Source organism: Impatiens glandulifera, chromosome 1, assembly GCF_907164915.1.
Source record: "Impatiens glandulifera chromosome 1, dImpGla2.1, whole genome shotgun sequence".
Taxonomy (NCBI): Eukaryota; Viridiplantae; Streptophyta; class Magnoliopsida; order Ericales; family Balsaminaceae; genus Impatiens; species Impatiens glandulifera.
Window position 1 is genome coordinate 42,693,792 of NC_061862.1, and position 14,835 is coordinate 42,708,626.

Here is a 14,835-nt window from a genome sequence, read left to right on the forward strand (position 1 = left end):
TTACGATAAAAATGATTAAATCCATTAAGGATTTGAATTGCACTATACGAAATATCATGTTATTATCAAATGATATATTTAATTTATTAAATGAAAGACTTTACGTCTTAAAGTGAATATGTTTACACTTAGAAGTGCTATCTACGTATGGAAATCCTCTAAGAAACTTATGATGGATAGATTAAACGTTATAATCTATATTTTTGACTTATGTCGAAAAAATAAAATATTTTTATGTAAAATATATAATTGTTTACACGAAGGCAGAATAGTTCAAAGACATTTTGTCTACTAGTTAGCCAAGTAAACAATATTTTCATAAAAAAATTAAATGATAAGGATGTACGAATGACTATGCTTCTTATTAGAAGATGTTCCAAGGTTAGCTAAGAATGTACCAACATAAATTTCTAATTATTGTGATAGTAATTGGAAATTGGACAAGCTTAGAGTCAGTGATAGGTCTAGACATACACGTCTTAGACATAATATCATTAGACTATACTCTCTAATTGAGTTATCAAATTTGACTATGTAAGTCAAAGATAATATTGTGGATCCACTAATCAGATTATTGAATAGAGAGATAATTGAAGTCTTTTGAGACATTAGCCTACTATAAGTTGGTATGAAGGAAAACCCAACCTATGCAGACTGGAGATCCCAAGAACTAGGTTCAATGGGACAACCTAATTGTACTGACTTGGAAAGTTATTATTGAGTATTAATCCTATAACGAAACAATAATATTTTGACGAGGATAAGTATATCGCTTTTAGTGATTCTTTGTGAGCAAAGAGATCACCTATGTGAGGGAGAAGTGGGGCCGCTTCGAAAGAATTGCACGGCTCAATTCTAGACCCTCTCACAGAACCAGGCGCGTGTTCCATGGCCAAAATGGACACAACCATGAGAGCTTGACATGTATTAGGGAGAATTCTATGTGAAAGTGTGTAATCGTTTACACAAAAGGCAGAATAGTTCAAGGACATCGAGTCTACTAATCAGCTAGTAAAGTTATATGCTTTCACAAGGGAAGGTTCAAAGGGTTACACCTACCTATCCTATGTAGAATTCAACTGTTGAACCTTTCACCGGGTTAATCTTTCAATTTCCATTAATGTGGGGGATTGTTGGAATTTTTAAACTAATTCTATAAATTCTATTAATGAATGGAAATTAGAATATGGGTAATAAAATTAAATCAATTTCATGTGAAATTCAAATGTGAATTAGATGGTGAAATTTGATCCAAATGTTTGAATTAATTAATTTAAATTAATTAATCAAAATGCCTTGATGACCAATTAATAAAATGTTGTTAATTTGTAGTGTGACTTACATGAGTTTATTATTATTATTAATTGTTATGATAATTTAATATTATTATTAACAAATTAAAAAACTATGTAACGTGAGTATTGCAACATAAATGTCTTCATTAATTTTGGCAAACAATTATCCTTCATTAAGAAGAAATATTAAGGCAAACAATGTCCACCGTTGGATCAATTGATGATTTAATTAACAGTTTATTATTTTAACAATCTAAATAGGCATTCTATCCCACATCATTCGATGGACAAAAAACCACATCACCTCATCATTTTAATTCTTTCTCACTCTAGAATTCCAAAAGTCTTCTTCTTGTTTTGTGAGTGTTCTTCGAGTTCTTCGCTCGATATTTTCCATTGAAACCCGGTGATAGTTCAGGTACTTTGTCAAGCTCGTTGTGTAGTGATTCCGGTGCTGAATCACTACTAGATTCGTTGTACCCTGGGAGACAGCCATCTGTGATAAGCTCTAGCACACGGGGAGACGGTGGAACTGTTTTAAGGGAAATGTGTCTAACACATGCCTCGAATCAACCATCAAATACGGTGATATTGTTCTTCGTATATCTTATTTCATTTTTATTTATTTGTAACATCGTATGTATATATATATTTCTGTTATTTCAAGATATTATTTCTAACAATATATATATTAATAATTCTTAATTTGAATTAGTCGGTAGAGAGTTGTGGTTAATTTGGATATATATGTGAGAGTAAATAGATACTTGGGTCGGATCGTGGGTTGACCTTCCTATAAACTTGAAACGGTTAAAAATAGAATTAAAAATGTTATATGTATGTTTTGAGCTTCCAACTTAACATAAACAAGTAAAACTCTTTAACCAATTAAGCTAATAAGACTTTACATTTTAAATTCTACACAAAATTTGATGAATGCACGACATTAATAATATAATATAATCTATATATATTTTATAAAATATATAGTTATTCAAAATGTAACTTCCAAAAATATATATACATACACAAAATTATAAAATTATTTCAACAATTATAAGTGGTCTAGCGGTTAAAGTGTTAACATTTTATATTTAAGACAAGGGTTCAAATCCCTTACAATAATTTATTCAATGTGTCTTATAGGCAAACTTGCAAGAGGGTGATTCAGGGCCTAAGATCATTTCGAAAGAGGGTGATTCAGGGCCTAAGATCATTTCGAAAGGTGTAATCAAATGTTTAAGAACGCGCCCGTGAAGACCACAAAGTTCTTTCACAGAGGGTGAGTCAAAGCCAAAAGACATAGTCGAATGTTTAAGTATGGTAGGAATTGAGAATAGTTAGGGTTAATAATGCATCATTGAAAGATAATTTAGATGATATATATGGGTGCAAGAGATTTTAATAATGCATTTTTCTTTTCTTTTTAGCATTAAAATTATTATTTATTTTTATATATATACATATACAAAAATTCATAAAATATAATAATTTTTGTTATTTTAATTTATAATGTTCCTATATATATATTTTTAAAAAATATATAAATTAGAAAATAAATTTAAAAATAAATTTAACTAAATATGTTCGTCCACGGAGGGGGTGATTCAAAGCCTAAGTTCATACCAAAAAGTGTAATCGAATGTTGGGAATGTCGGTTTGAGTTAAACAAATATTGATGATAAAACATAAGGGTTCATCTACGGAGGGTGATTCAGGACCTAAGATTAGGAATGACAATGAGGCGATTCGGGACGGGGAATGTATTTACCATATTCGTCACGTTTTTACTTCGGGAATTTTTTTTACTATCATCCCCGCCCCATTCGGTTTTAGGGAATCCCCGCGGGGCACCGTTTATACCATATTCTAAATTTTTTATTATATATAATCAAATTATATAAACGAATTTTTTAATATAATAAATAATGTAATATATTACAATTTTATATTATTATAAAACAAATAAACATAAAATCTTATAAAATATAATGAATGAACAAATATATTTATGATTTTATATATTTAATTCTCTTTTTAGTATTCGAGGCATAATTAGGGTGAAATCGAGACGGAGAACATAAATACCATTCCCGCCCCTATTCCCGGTCAACTATCGATCAAAAAACGCCCCAAACAGAGTAATTCGGTTCAGTTACCGCAGGGCGATTTCAAATTGTCATCCTTACTTAAGATTATGCTGAAAGGTGTACTTGAATATTTAAGAATACACCCTTGAAGACCGCAAAGTTCTTTCACATAGGATGAGTCAAAACCAAAAGACATAGTCGAATGCTTAAGTATAGTAGAAATTGAGAGTAGATAAGGTTAATAATACATTATTGAAAGATAATTTAGATACTATATATGGGTGCAAGATATTTTAATAATGATTTTTTTTTCTTGTTAGTATTAAAATTATAAATTATTTATATATACATACAAAATCCATAAAATATAATAAATATTTTTTATTTTAATTTATAATATTCCTTTATATTTAAAATATATATAAATTAGAAATAAAAAAAATTAACTAAATAGTTTAAGTTTGTAAATTGATCGATTTTTTTTTAATTTATTTATTATTATAAAAAACAAAATAAAATAATATTTTAGAATTGGTCAAATTGAAAAAGAAAAATATCAATATATATATTTAAAATATATTATTAATTAAAAAGACTAAAATAAAATAAATAAATAAATAAAATGTTTGTTAAAAATAAAAATAAAAATTATAAAACAAATTAATAAAAATGTTTAATTAAATATTTTAAGTTTTAAATTTGTTGAGGAATTTATTCAAGAGTTATTTATTATTATAAAAAAACAATTAAGATATTTGAATGAATATTTTTTTATTTAATTATTTATATATCTATATATATTAATTTTAAATAGTTTTTAATAATTTATTATTATAAAAAAATAAATTAAGACATTGTATGAACAATTTTTTTATTAGTACATATTTTTTATTTAATTATCATATTAATTTAATTAACTTTTAATATTTTTTTAATTATTTATTGTAATAATTTATTATTATAAAAAAGATATTATATACAACAATTTTATTACCACACCAAGAAGAAATCTCCTTAGAAAAGTAAAGATTTTAAGGAGAACATTGGCAGCGGAAGCGGCGGTTCCATTGACGATATACACACAGAGATGGACGCAGTTTAGGGCTGAGGTGGGCTTAAGCCCACCCCGAGCTCATCCTACTTTATAATATATATATATATATATACCCTCCTACTTTATAAGAGTTCAGTAGTGGTAAGTAGCATACATTAAAGAGAAAACTAATTAGCTGAAGAAAAAAAAAAGTCATCCTATAATTTACTGTCATTCACATCTTATAATTTACAATTTTTTTTACTTTTATTATTTTTTATTCATTTTTTTTCTTTTTCTAAATATATATAACTTATTAAATTTAATATTTAAGTATATTTAAATTCTTGACTTCAGTTGAAATTTTTGATGGCCTATTTGAAGAAAATATAAAGTTATTATTATTTGAGATATTTTTTATTTTAGTAAATTAAGATAAAATTTTTTAAAAAAATGTATAAACAATTTAATATTTCATATAGATGATGTTTAGGTAGTCAATAAAGAGATAAATATTTTTATTTTTATAAAAGCTATATATATTTAAGACAAACAAAATTATTTTTTATCTTATAATAAAAGTGTTACAAGTTTTTGTTTTTATTGTTATCTTTCCTATATTATTTTTATGTTATAGTACATGGGTTTGTATTTTTTCATATGAAGTATATTTTCAAATATTAGAAGAGTTTAAATTTTATGTTACAAAGTTTTAGTGAAGGTTATATTAATTAAGAGGAGTGATACCAAGAGGAAATTTGTGGGAGGAAATGATATGCCATTTTTAAGTTCGATTATTTTCAATTACATTTTCTTTTAATATTTTAAAGTTAATTACAAAGTTTTTCTTCATTTTGTTTTTCAAGGCCACTCAAACTATAATTCCTAGATTCGTCTCTGTATACGCAATGCCGATTTAGCTTCGGATTATTAAGTAGTAAATGGTTTAATTTTTGTTGTTTTTGGATGGTTATTATTATATCATAATATGTATGCTTTTGTTCTTATTTGTGTTGTGTGTAGTAAGTAGTTTAATAACAAGTTTTTAGTGCCTTTGGTTTTCTTTTTATATTGTAGTTTCAACCTGCAATCTTCAAGAGGAAATTGAAGGGCTTGAGCTTTATGTCTCTCATTCTTCTTTTCTTAAAATCAACATTTTCATGGATCCAATCTTTATGTTGATCTTAATTTTAGATAATTGGGCCTATTATCCTCACTGCTGGCTTAAATTTACCATTTAGTCCAACAGCACACATGATTAAATATATTAAGATCATAATTTTGTTTTAGTTTAACCCTTTAGGAGATAAATGTGGGAATTTATTTATGTTTATTTGTAGGAACCATAATATTCTTAATTTACATACTAAAACATTTTATATTTTTTTGCAAAATTATGGGCATGAATCGTATGATCATTCATATCGATTGTGCAACATACTAGAGTTGAGCAAACTCATCGATACAACATGATAGTGGTATGAAACTACCCGAGTGAGATAATGATACGATATTAGTTTATACTATCATTCCACAATTACGAGTTTATACGATCATGACACAGTCACGAGTCTACACGAACACAAATATACACACAAAACAATATGAACACAACTAATCACATGACCTAAACATTAAATATGTAATTACAAATTTATTAATTTATTCATCTTTTTCATTTCTTCTCCAAGCTACCCACTTTTACATTAATATTCTCAAACTACAACGATCTATCTAAATCTATCCACATTCTCATTCAAATAATATATTATTTAATTCTCATTCAATTAATAAATTATTTAATTTTATAAATATATATAATTAAAATTAAACATACTAATCGGATAATAATTAGGAAAGTAATATATAATAATAATAATAATAGATAGTTGCCATTAATAAACTATTTAATTTTATAAATATAATATATATAATTAAAATACTAAAAAAATAATAAATAGAAATATAATATATAAAATATAATAATAATAGATAATAATCTGAGATACAAATTAATCAAATAAATAAATAGGAAAATAATAATAATAATGTGGACATGAACAAATACAACAAGATAAATTGATTTAAACACGATTTAACAATTCACACATAGAATCGCGTACAATAATATTATAAGTGTGTCAAAACATGACATGACACGCATGAAAAGGGCATCAATTTGACACGATTTGATCGACACGATGACCAATTCTAGTCGGAATAACACGAAACATTAATTTAAACAAGAGTTAGCACGACACGAATAAACTCGTAGATTTGAAAGAGTATGTGGATCATAATGTTTTGAGTGGATCAAGACACAATAAAATACGCATAAGATTTAAATACAACACGATTGAGAGTTTAACACGATTTGTTCGAGTCAAATACAGTCGTTTAAGCATGATGTTTAGCTCTAACTCGTACACATCATTTTCCTTTACACTTGAATAGTCTTCATAATCGACATCTTTGTACTAAGAAATTGTGGTTTCATTGCAAGTTCTTCGGTCTCAACACACCCATATATGTCGTCATCGCCATAGCCTTGAAAATCCCCTCCGATTTAACTACCCATGCTCTCATTTAGCGAGGAGGTCGTGGAACTCTCTAGCATCGTCTTGATGTACATATCATTAGCAAACTTCATGCCCTCTCTTGCCTCAATGTCCAGTTCACAACTCTTTTCCAACTTAATGGACGGAGAGATTACGAGAATTTAAAGAGTCAAAGTCATAATTGAATTGTCGTTTCTTATATTAAAAAATAAAATGGGAATAACACGATAACTAACTCTAGTTGAAATAACACATAACAAGAATTTTAACACGAGTTAAAATGACACGAATAAACTTGTGGACACGAATTATTCGTCATAAATTTTTAGTCAATTTTAGGAAAAAAAAAAGAAAGCAAATCTTATTTTTTCTCTCTCCAATTCCATCATTTTATCTTTTCTGTTTTGCATTTTTGTCTTTATTATTTTTATGAGTAATGATTTATACAACACCCTTATACAGCACATTCGCATGGCACCTACCTCATTTAAAAAGAAAGAGAAAATATTTTTCTCTCTCTTGTATTTTTTTAAAATATATTTTCTCTTTTTTTCAAATGAGGTAGGTACTATGCGAAGGTGGTGTTGTATAAGGGTGCCGTATATATCATTACTCTATTTTTATTTATTTTTTAATTGATTATAATTATTTATAAGTTCATAAACTAAATTTAAATACAATTTGTATCTTATAAATTCAAAATAATTTAATTTATTTTTACCAAAATTATTTTAATTATAAAAATTAAAATTAAAAGTTTTTGAGTTAAACCTTTTACTTTGTTCATTAAACTCTTTGACATTGCCTTGATGTCTATATCATTGGCAAACTTTATGCCCTTTCTTGCCTCCATGTCAGATTCATAACTCTTTTCCTTGATGGACAAAGAGATTATACAATGAAAAGTGTCATGGTATCGTGCATAAATAGTCGTATTCGGCTCATACAATTCGTGTCAGACTTTCTATTTGTGTCGTGTCGTGTCAAAACTCATTCTTATTCATATTATGTCGAAATTCATTCTCATCTGTGTTGTATCATGTCTGAACTCACTCAAAATATCGTGATCTACAGGTGTATTTTTGTCGTGCTAACTTGTGTCATTAGGTTTATTCGTGTCGTGCCGAATTGTATTGTGTCGAATCGAGACCCATTTTCACGCGTGTTTTTGGGTTCAATCATGTTAACTCTTTTCAAACTTTATGTCCCTCTTAATCGTCCCCCTTATTTCAAATATTTATATCCAGATCTCAACTAGAGTGATTACCCAACATCTCCAAACACTACATGTCATTGTCATATCCTTCATTCTTCTCTAGTTTTCCTTGCTCAATTCCACAACAATAACTTCTTCCGCCATGAAAATAAAACTCGACTCTACCTACAAGGAAGCTACAAGGAAGCCACGTCAACAACAAAAGCTTCTTCCAAACCCATCATTTCCAACAACTAGTTAATTAGGAAACATTGGGTTATGACGTAGAGAAGCAACCCTAAATTTGTCATATCTCGTTCTGCATTATGCACTACTTCAGGTGCAATCTATTTATTAATCTTTTTTTCTAGCTCCATATTTAATTTTATTTTTCCTTGACATGCCTACTATTACCCAAAATTATTCTCACTAAATCCAATTACAAGTGGTCGGTGAATTTCTTTGTTGCAGTCCAAATGGTCGCGATACTCTTCGGTTCCATATCCCCAATATGTCGATGGTTCAGAGTGGTTTAGTACAAATTTGCAGATGATCAAAATCGAACTTTACCAATTTGTAGACAGTAGAGAAATTCTGGACTAGAGTTAGACATTGTGCATAAGCAATCGTATTCAGCTTGTGCATGATTCGTAACACATTTTTTATTCGTGTCGTGTCGAAACTCATTCTCATATGTGTCGTATCGTGTCTTGACTCGCTCAAAATATCATGATTTATGAGTTTATTTGTGTTATGTGCTAAATCATGTTCAAATTCATCTATTGTGTTATGTCGGCTATAGTTGGTCATCTTGTCAGATGAATCGTATCGTGTCAATTAGTGGCTCATTTTTATGCGTGTTTTCGTGTTCAATCATGTTAACTCGTGTTTAAAATCATGGGTTAATTAATGTGTACATCATTATTATTATATATAATTTTATTATTTTATTATTTATTTTATTAATTCATCTTATATCAAATATATATATATATAGGTGAGCAAACGGGTAAACTCAACCCGTATTACCCAACTCCTTATTCAACCCAAATTAAATTTACCCAACCCATATTATTTACTAATATGGGTTGGGTAACCTAAATTAATTTTTTATTTTTTCATTTAACATGTATTTGACTCATTTAATACATTCTTATCAATTTAACATGTTTTTAAAATGTTTAACACATTTTTCACACGTTTAACACATTTTCACGTTTTTGGTACGTTTAACATATTTTGGACACGATTAACACGTTTTTAACATGTTTAACACGATTTTCACATTTTTTTGTACGGTTAACACGTTTTGACACGTAACACATTTTGACACGTTTTCATGTTATCATGTTTTTATATTTTCACATTTTGACACGTTTTGACACGTTTTTAACATGTTTAACACATTTTTCACACATTAAACACGTTTTTGACACATTTAACACGTTTTGACATATTTTTCATGCTTTTGACATATTTTCACGTTATGACACGTTTTTTTTTATGTTTTTCACATATTTAACACAATATTGATACATTTAACATATTTTTCACATTTTTGGCACATTTAACATGTTTTTGACATGTTTAACACATTTAACACGTTTTTCACATTTAACATATTTTTGGCATGTTTAACACGTTTTGACACGTTTAAAATGTGTTAACGTATCAAAATGTGTTAAATGTGCCAAAACGTGTTAAACGTGCCAAAACATGTTAAATGTGTTAAAACGTATTAAACATATTACTAATGTGTTAAACGTATAAAAAAACGTAACAAAACAGGTTAAATGTGTCAAAAACGTGAAAAACTTGTTAAAATGTCAAAAACGTGTTAGACATGCAAAAAAACGTGAAATATGTGTTAAATGTGCCAAATTATGTCAAACATACCAAAACGTGTTATATTTGTAAAAAAATTGTTAAATGTGCCAAAAGTTGTCAAAATGTGTTAAATGTGCAAAAAAAAAGTGTTAAACATGAAAAACGTGTTAAATGTTACAAAAATGTGTTATATGTACCAAAAACGTGTTAAACTTGTAAAAACGTGTTAAACATGTCAAAAACGTAAAAAAACGTGTGAATAAAATATAAAACGTGTTAAACATGTCAAAAACGTGTTAAACATGTCAAAAACATGTTAAACATGCCAAAAACGTAAAAAAACATGTTAAACGTGTGAAAAACGTGTTAAATGTGTTAAAAACGTGTTCAAGGTGCCAAAAACGTAAAAAACGTGTTATAAGTGTGAAAACGTGTTGTAAGTGTGAAAACGTGTTAAACATGTTAAAAACGTGCCAAAAACATAAAAAAAAAAGGTTAAAAGTGTGAAAAATGTGTTAAACGTGTTTTTTTTTTTTTGAGCAATTAATTTTTTTCATAAACATTTTCTGAATAATTTGTGTTGAACGTGTTAAACATGTCAAAAATGTGTTCGACTGTAATAGAGATCAACGTAGTAAAAATCAAGAGAATATATTAAAGTTGAAATATGGTTAATTTATATTGAATTAATAAGAGAAAATTAAATTAAATTTATATAATTTAGGTAACCCTAACTCAACTCAAATTAAACACAATCTATACTCATCCCAACTCATACTTAACTCAATCCAAATTAACTTACCATTACCTAAATTAATATTTTGGGTTAAGGTTGATAATTGGGACAACCCATAATATGCTCACCCATATATATTTATATATTATTAAAATTATTGTTAAAAGTTAGGAAAAATATTAAAATTAATATATTATTAATTTTGTAAATTTAAGAATTAATATTTTTATTTAATATAATTAGAAGTATTATAGATTTTTTATTAAAATATATAGTTTTATTTTAAATTATTATGTTTATTTTTGTGAAACATGCCAATTGCATAGTTGGAGAGTTCCAAAATTGCTCTCTGCCCAAAATCACAAAGAATACGGGCGAAGCAATCACATGCAGTTGAGTTGAGTTGAGTTGATGGTTAATTAAGCTTACTTTTATCTTTTTTGAATTTATTTGAAGTAGTTTGGAGTATTTGTGTAGGAGTAGTTAGAATGATTTTTTTTAATAATAAAAAAAGACTTGACATTATAAATTAAAATAAATAAATATAATTTATGGCTATATAGTTCAGAGTTCCATACCCCTTTTATGTAAAATCGACTAAAGTTTTCCAATAACAATTGACCCTTAAAAAAGATTAAATAGTAGTAAAATGTATTTGTTATTTATTTAGAGCTTCCTAGCCAAACAAATGGGTTGAGAATCTTGAGATCTAACCTTTCTATTAGGCTTATTTTAGATAACTGGTTATCCTCACTATTGTACTTAAGTTTAGATTTTAGTCTAATAGGAAACATGTATTAAATATATATAAAAAATTATTGGGAAAGGAAATAAAAATAAAATAAAATAAAAAACAACTAAATACAAACAATTTGATTAGCTAAAAACATAAAATTCTATATTCTCTCCACATTTTTTCTTTTTTTCAAACACGTCATTCATTTCTCAATTTTCATACCCTTATCATTCTCTAAATATATTAAGACTATTATATAATTTTGGTTATAATTTACCTAATAAAATCTTAAATCGCAAATTACCGTGACTATTTATTGAAAATTTATTGTATTCCATGTGTACACACCACAGAAAACATATGGATATGGTATGGTGCAACCAGGACCCGACCCTGAAAGTTGGGAGGCGCAATGCAAACTCAAATGTTGTGGTCCCCAAAATTAAAATAAATATAGTAGTTGTACATTTTATCAAAATATATTAAATATACAAATTAAAATATATATAACTAGATTATTGATTTAAAAAAAAAATACATAGTGATAGGTATTGATATGCTTTTGATGATTTTAAAGCCTTCTTTAATAATATTTGTAATATATTGTGTAGTATGTTTCTATAAAAAAAAAAATATGATAGATATTTTAAAATGAGAAGAGATTATGAAGATAAACATAAGAATAAGAACAAATAAAAAACAAATCTAAAAACATGAAAATGTAATGATAAAAAACTTTAAAATATTAGAGATGGAAAGACAGATACTAGGGGTGTTCAACCGGTCGGTTAACCGGTTAAACGGTTCCAGTTAATACCGGTTTTGACTTTTATTTTACAAATCGGTTAACCGGCCGTTAATGGTATCGGTTTTACCGGTTTTGTTTCTACCGGTTTTGGTCGGTTCTGGCCGGTTAACCGGGTTTAACTAGGAACCAATAATTCAATTTTTTAAAATTAAGTAATAAATTTATAAAATATATTTTTTATAAAATTATTTTTTGCACTTTCTTATTATACTATTCTCTATCCTTTGTCTCTATTATCATATATTATATTATTATTATTATAATAATATATTTTATTAATATATTTAGAAAAATATGTTATAATATATAATTTTATTGTAACAATATAATATATTTTATACTTATTCGATTAGGTTTTATATGTTCCTTGAGTAAATTCAATTTCATTACGTCGATTAGTTTCTGACCAACTAAGTATAAGCAAATATGATTGAATCCCCTTTTTAACCGATAGAACGGGAAGTGAAATTGGTAATTATAATATATAACTTTGATTTTACGTGTTTCCGTGTTGGACATGTTGGAGAGAAAGTTAAAACATGAAGTGAATGTTGAACTTTGAAGACATCAAATTTTAATTTGCTCAACTATTTTAATTTTGTTAATTTATAATTCCACGTTATCTCGTATCGTTATAAAAACAATTTTACATATTTTAATAAAATTATTTCAATTTGTTTTTATTTTATTTTTGTAAAATTTTATATAGATTATAATGTTTTTTAAAAATTATTCTATAAAAATTATTTATAAAATAACTAATATAAATGATAAAATATATAATTAAATTATTACCGGTTTACCGGTTAAACCGTTAAAAAATAGGGAAACCGAAACCGAACCATTTAACCGGTAAAAAACTAATTAACCAGAACCGCTAGAACCGATTAACCGATAAACCGTTAAAATGAAACCGATTAACTATCGGTTCGGTTGGGTTACCGGTTTTCCGGTTTTTTTACACAGCCTAACGGATACAATATAAATAATATAATTATGATTAGTGATGTAAAAAAGTTATAATAAAGATGGATAGAAAATAAACATAATATTAATATTAAAGATAAAAAATGTTATAAAAAAATAATAAATAATTACAATAGAGAAAGAAAAAATAAATATATTATTATATTAGATATAATATAGAAAAAGAAAAAAGATATTGAAAAATAAGTAATATAATATAGAAAGAGAAATAAAATATTTTTATATATAATATATATGGAGAAAGTTAAAGTATTATAAGGAAATAAATATATAAAATAGATAATTTATAATATATAATTAATAATATTATATACTAAAAATTAAAAATAGAGTATTATAAGGAAATAAATATATAAAATGAATATTTTATAATATATAATTAATAATATTATATACTAAAAATTAAAAATTTGGGGACCTTGAAAAGTGGGGCTTATACAGTTACATTTAGGGATGGCAATGGGGCGGTTCGAGGCGGGGAATGCAATTACATTGGTTACATTGGTAACTTACATTGGTTGTATTGTCTTTTCGCCGGGGTCTGACTGCAACGTTAATATTATCATTGCCATGTTCTTGTTTTCTTTCCCTAGCATGGTCATATTCATATTAATTAGTTTGGGGTCTCTGCACCCGTTCCCATCTTTTTTTTTCCTTTAACACCTGCAAAGTCCCGTCTATTAGTCTTCACCTAAAAAATTTACATGTATTATTATATATTTTAAGACACCAACTAATTTGTGTCTGTCAAATAAACTAGAATCACAATATAAACTAAAGATATAATAAAAGAATAGACAAATACAAAGATGTTAAAATAGAAACAATTTAGGTCAAACTACTAGGATTTTAGAATATTTCTTAAATAACATTAGTAGGACTAGCTCCATTATAGTCACCACTTGAGAAAGGGAGACAGCCCGAAAATACAAAATAAAAACAAATAATTTGCTCTTGTATTCCTAAGTGAATAGATTCAACCAAAAAGTTAACCATTTTCCGAAAAACAATCCATATTTTTGCAAAAGACACATAAATTGGAAGAAAGAAAAAAAAAATTCAAAGAAGAGAAGAATAATGTCTACAATATAAACTAGAAATAGTCAAGGTAGAAAATATGAAAATGTCTGCAATATAAACTAGAAATTGTAAGGAAATCATGTGTTTCCGAAAACTAGAAGAAGGAAATAAATAAAAATTAGAAAAATAAAATAGTGCCATAGGAATACTATTAGAGGGTTTGATATGAGTTTATTGAGTTTTTTTAAGAATTTTATTTAATTTTAAAACAATACTCTCTTTCACATCACTCTTATTCTACAATCAAATCTTAAATATCTCTATTTTTTTTTAGTAAATTTAAATTTTAAATATAAAAAATATTTTAGTAATTAAACAAATTAAAAATTTTAATATCTTATTTTGTATAATTTTTTTTACAAATCCCAACCAAAAACCAAGAAATAACCAAAATCAAATAAGTTCTTAATGATATTTCATTTTTATCTAATATATCATTTAATTCCGGCACAACAATACCAATTTTCTTTAAATATTCTAATGGTCAAAA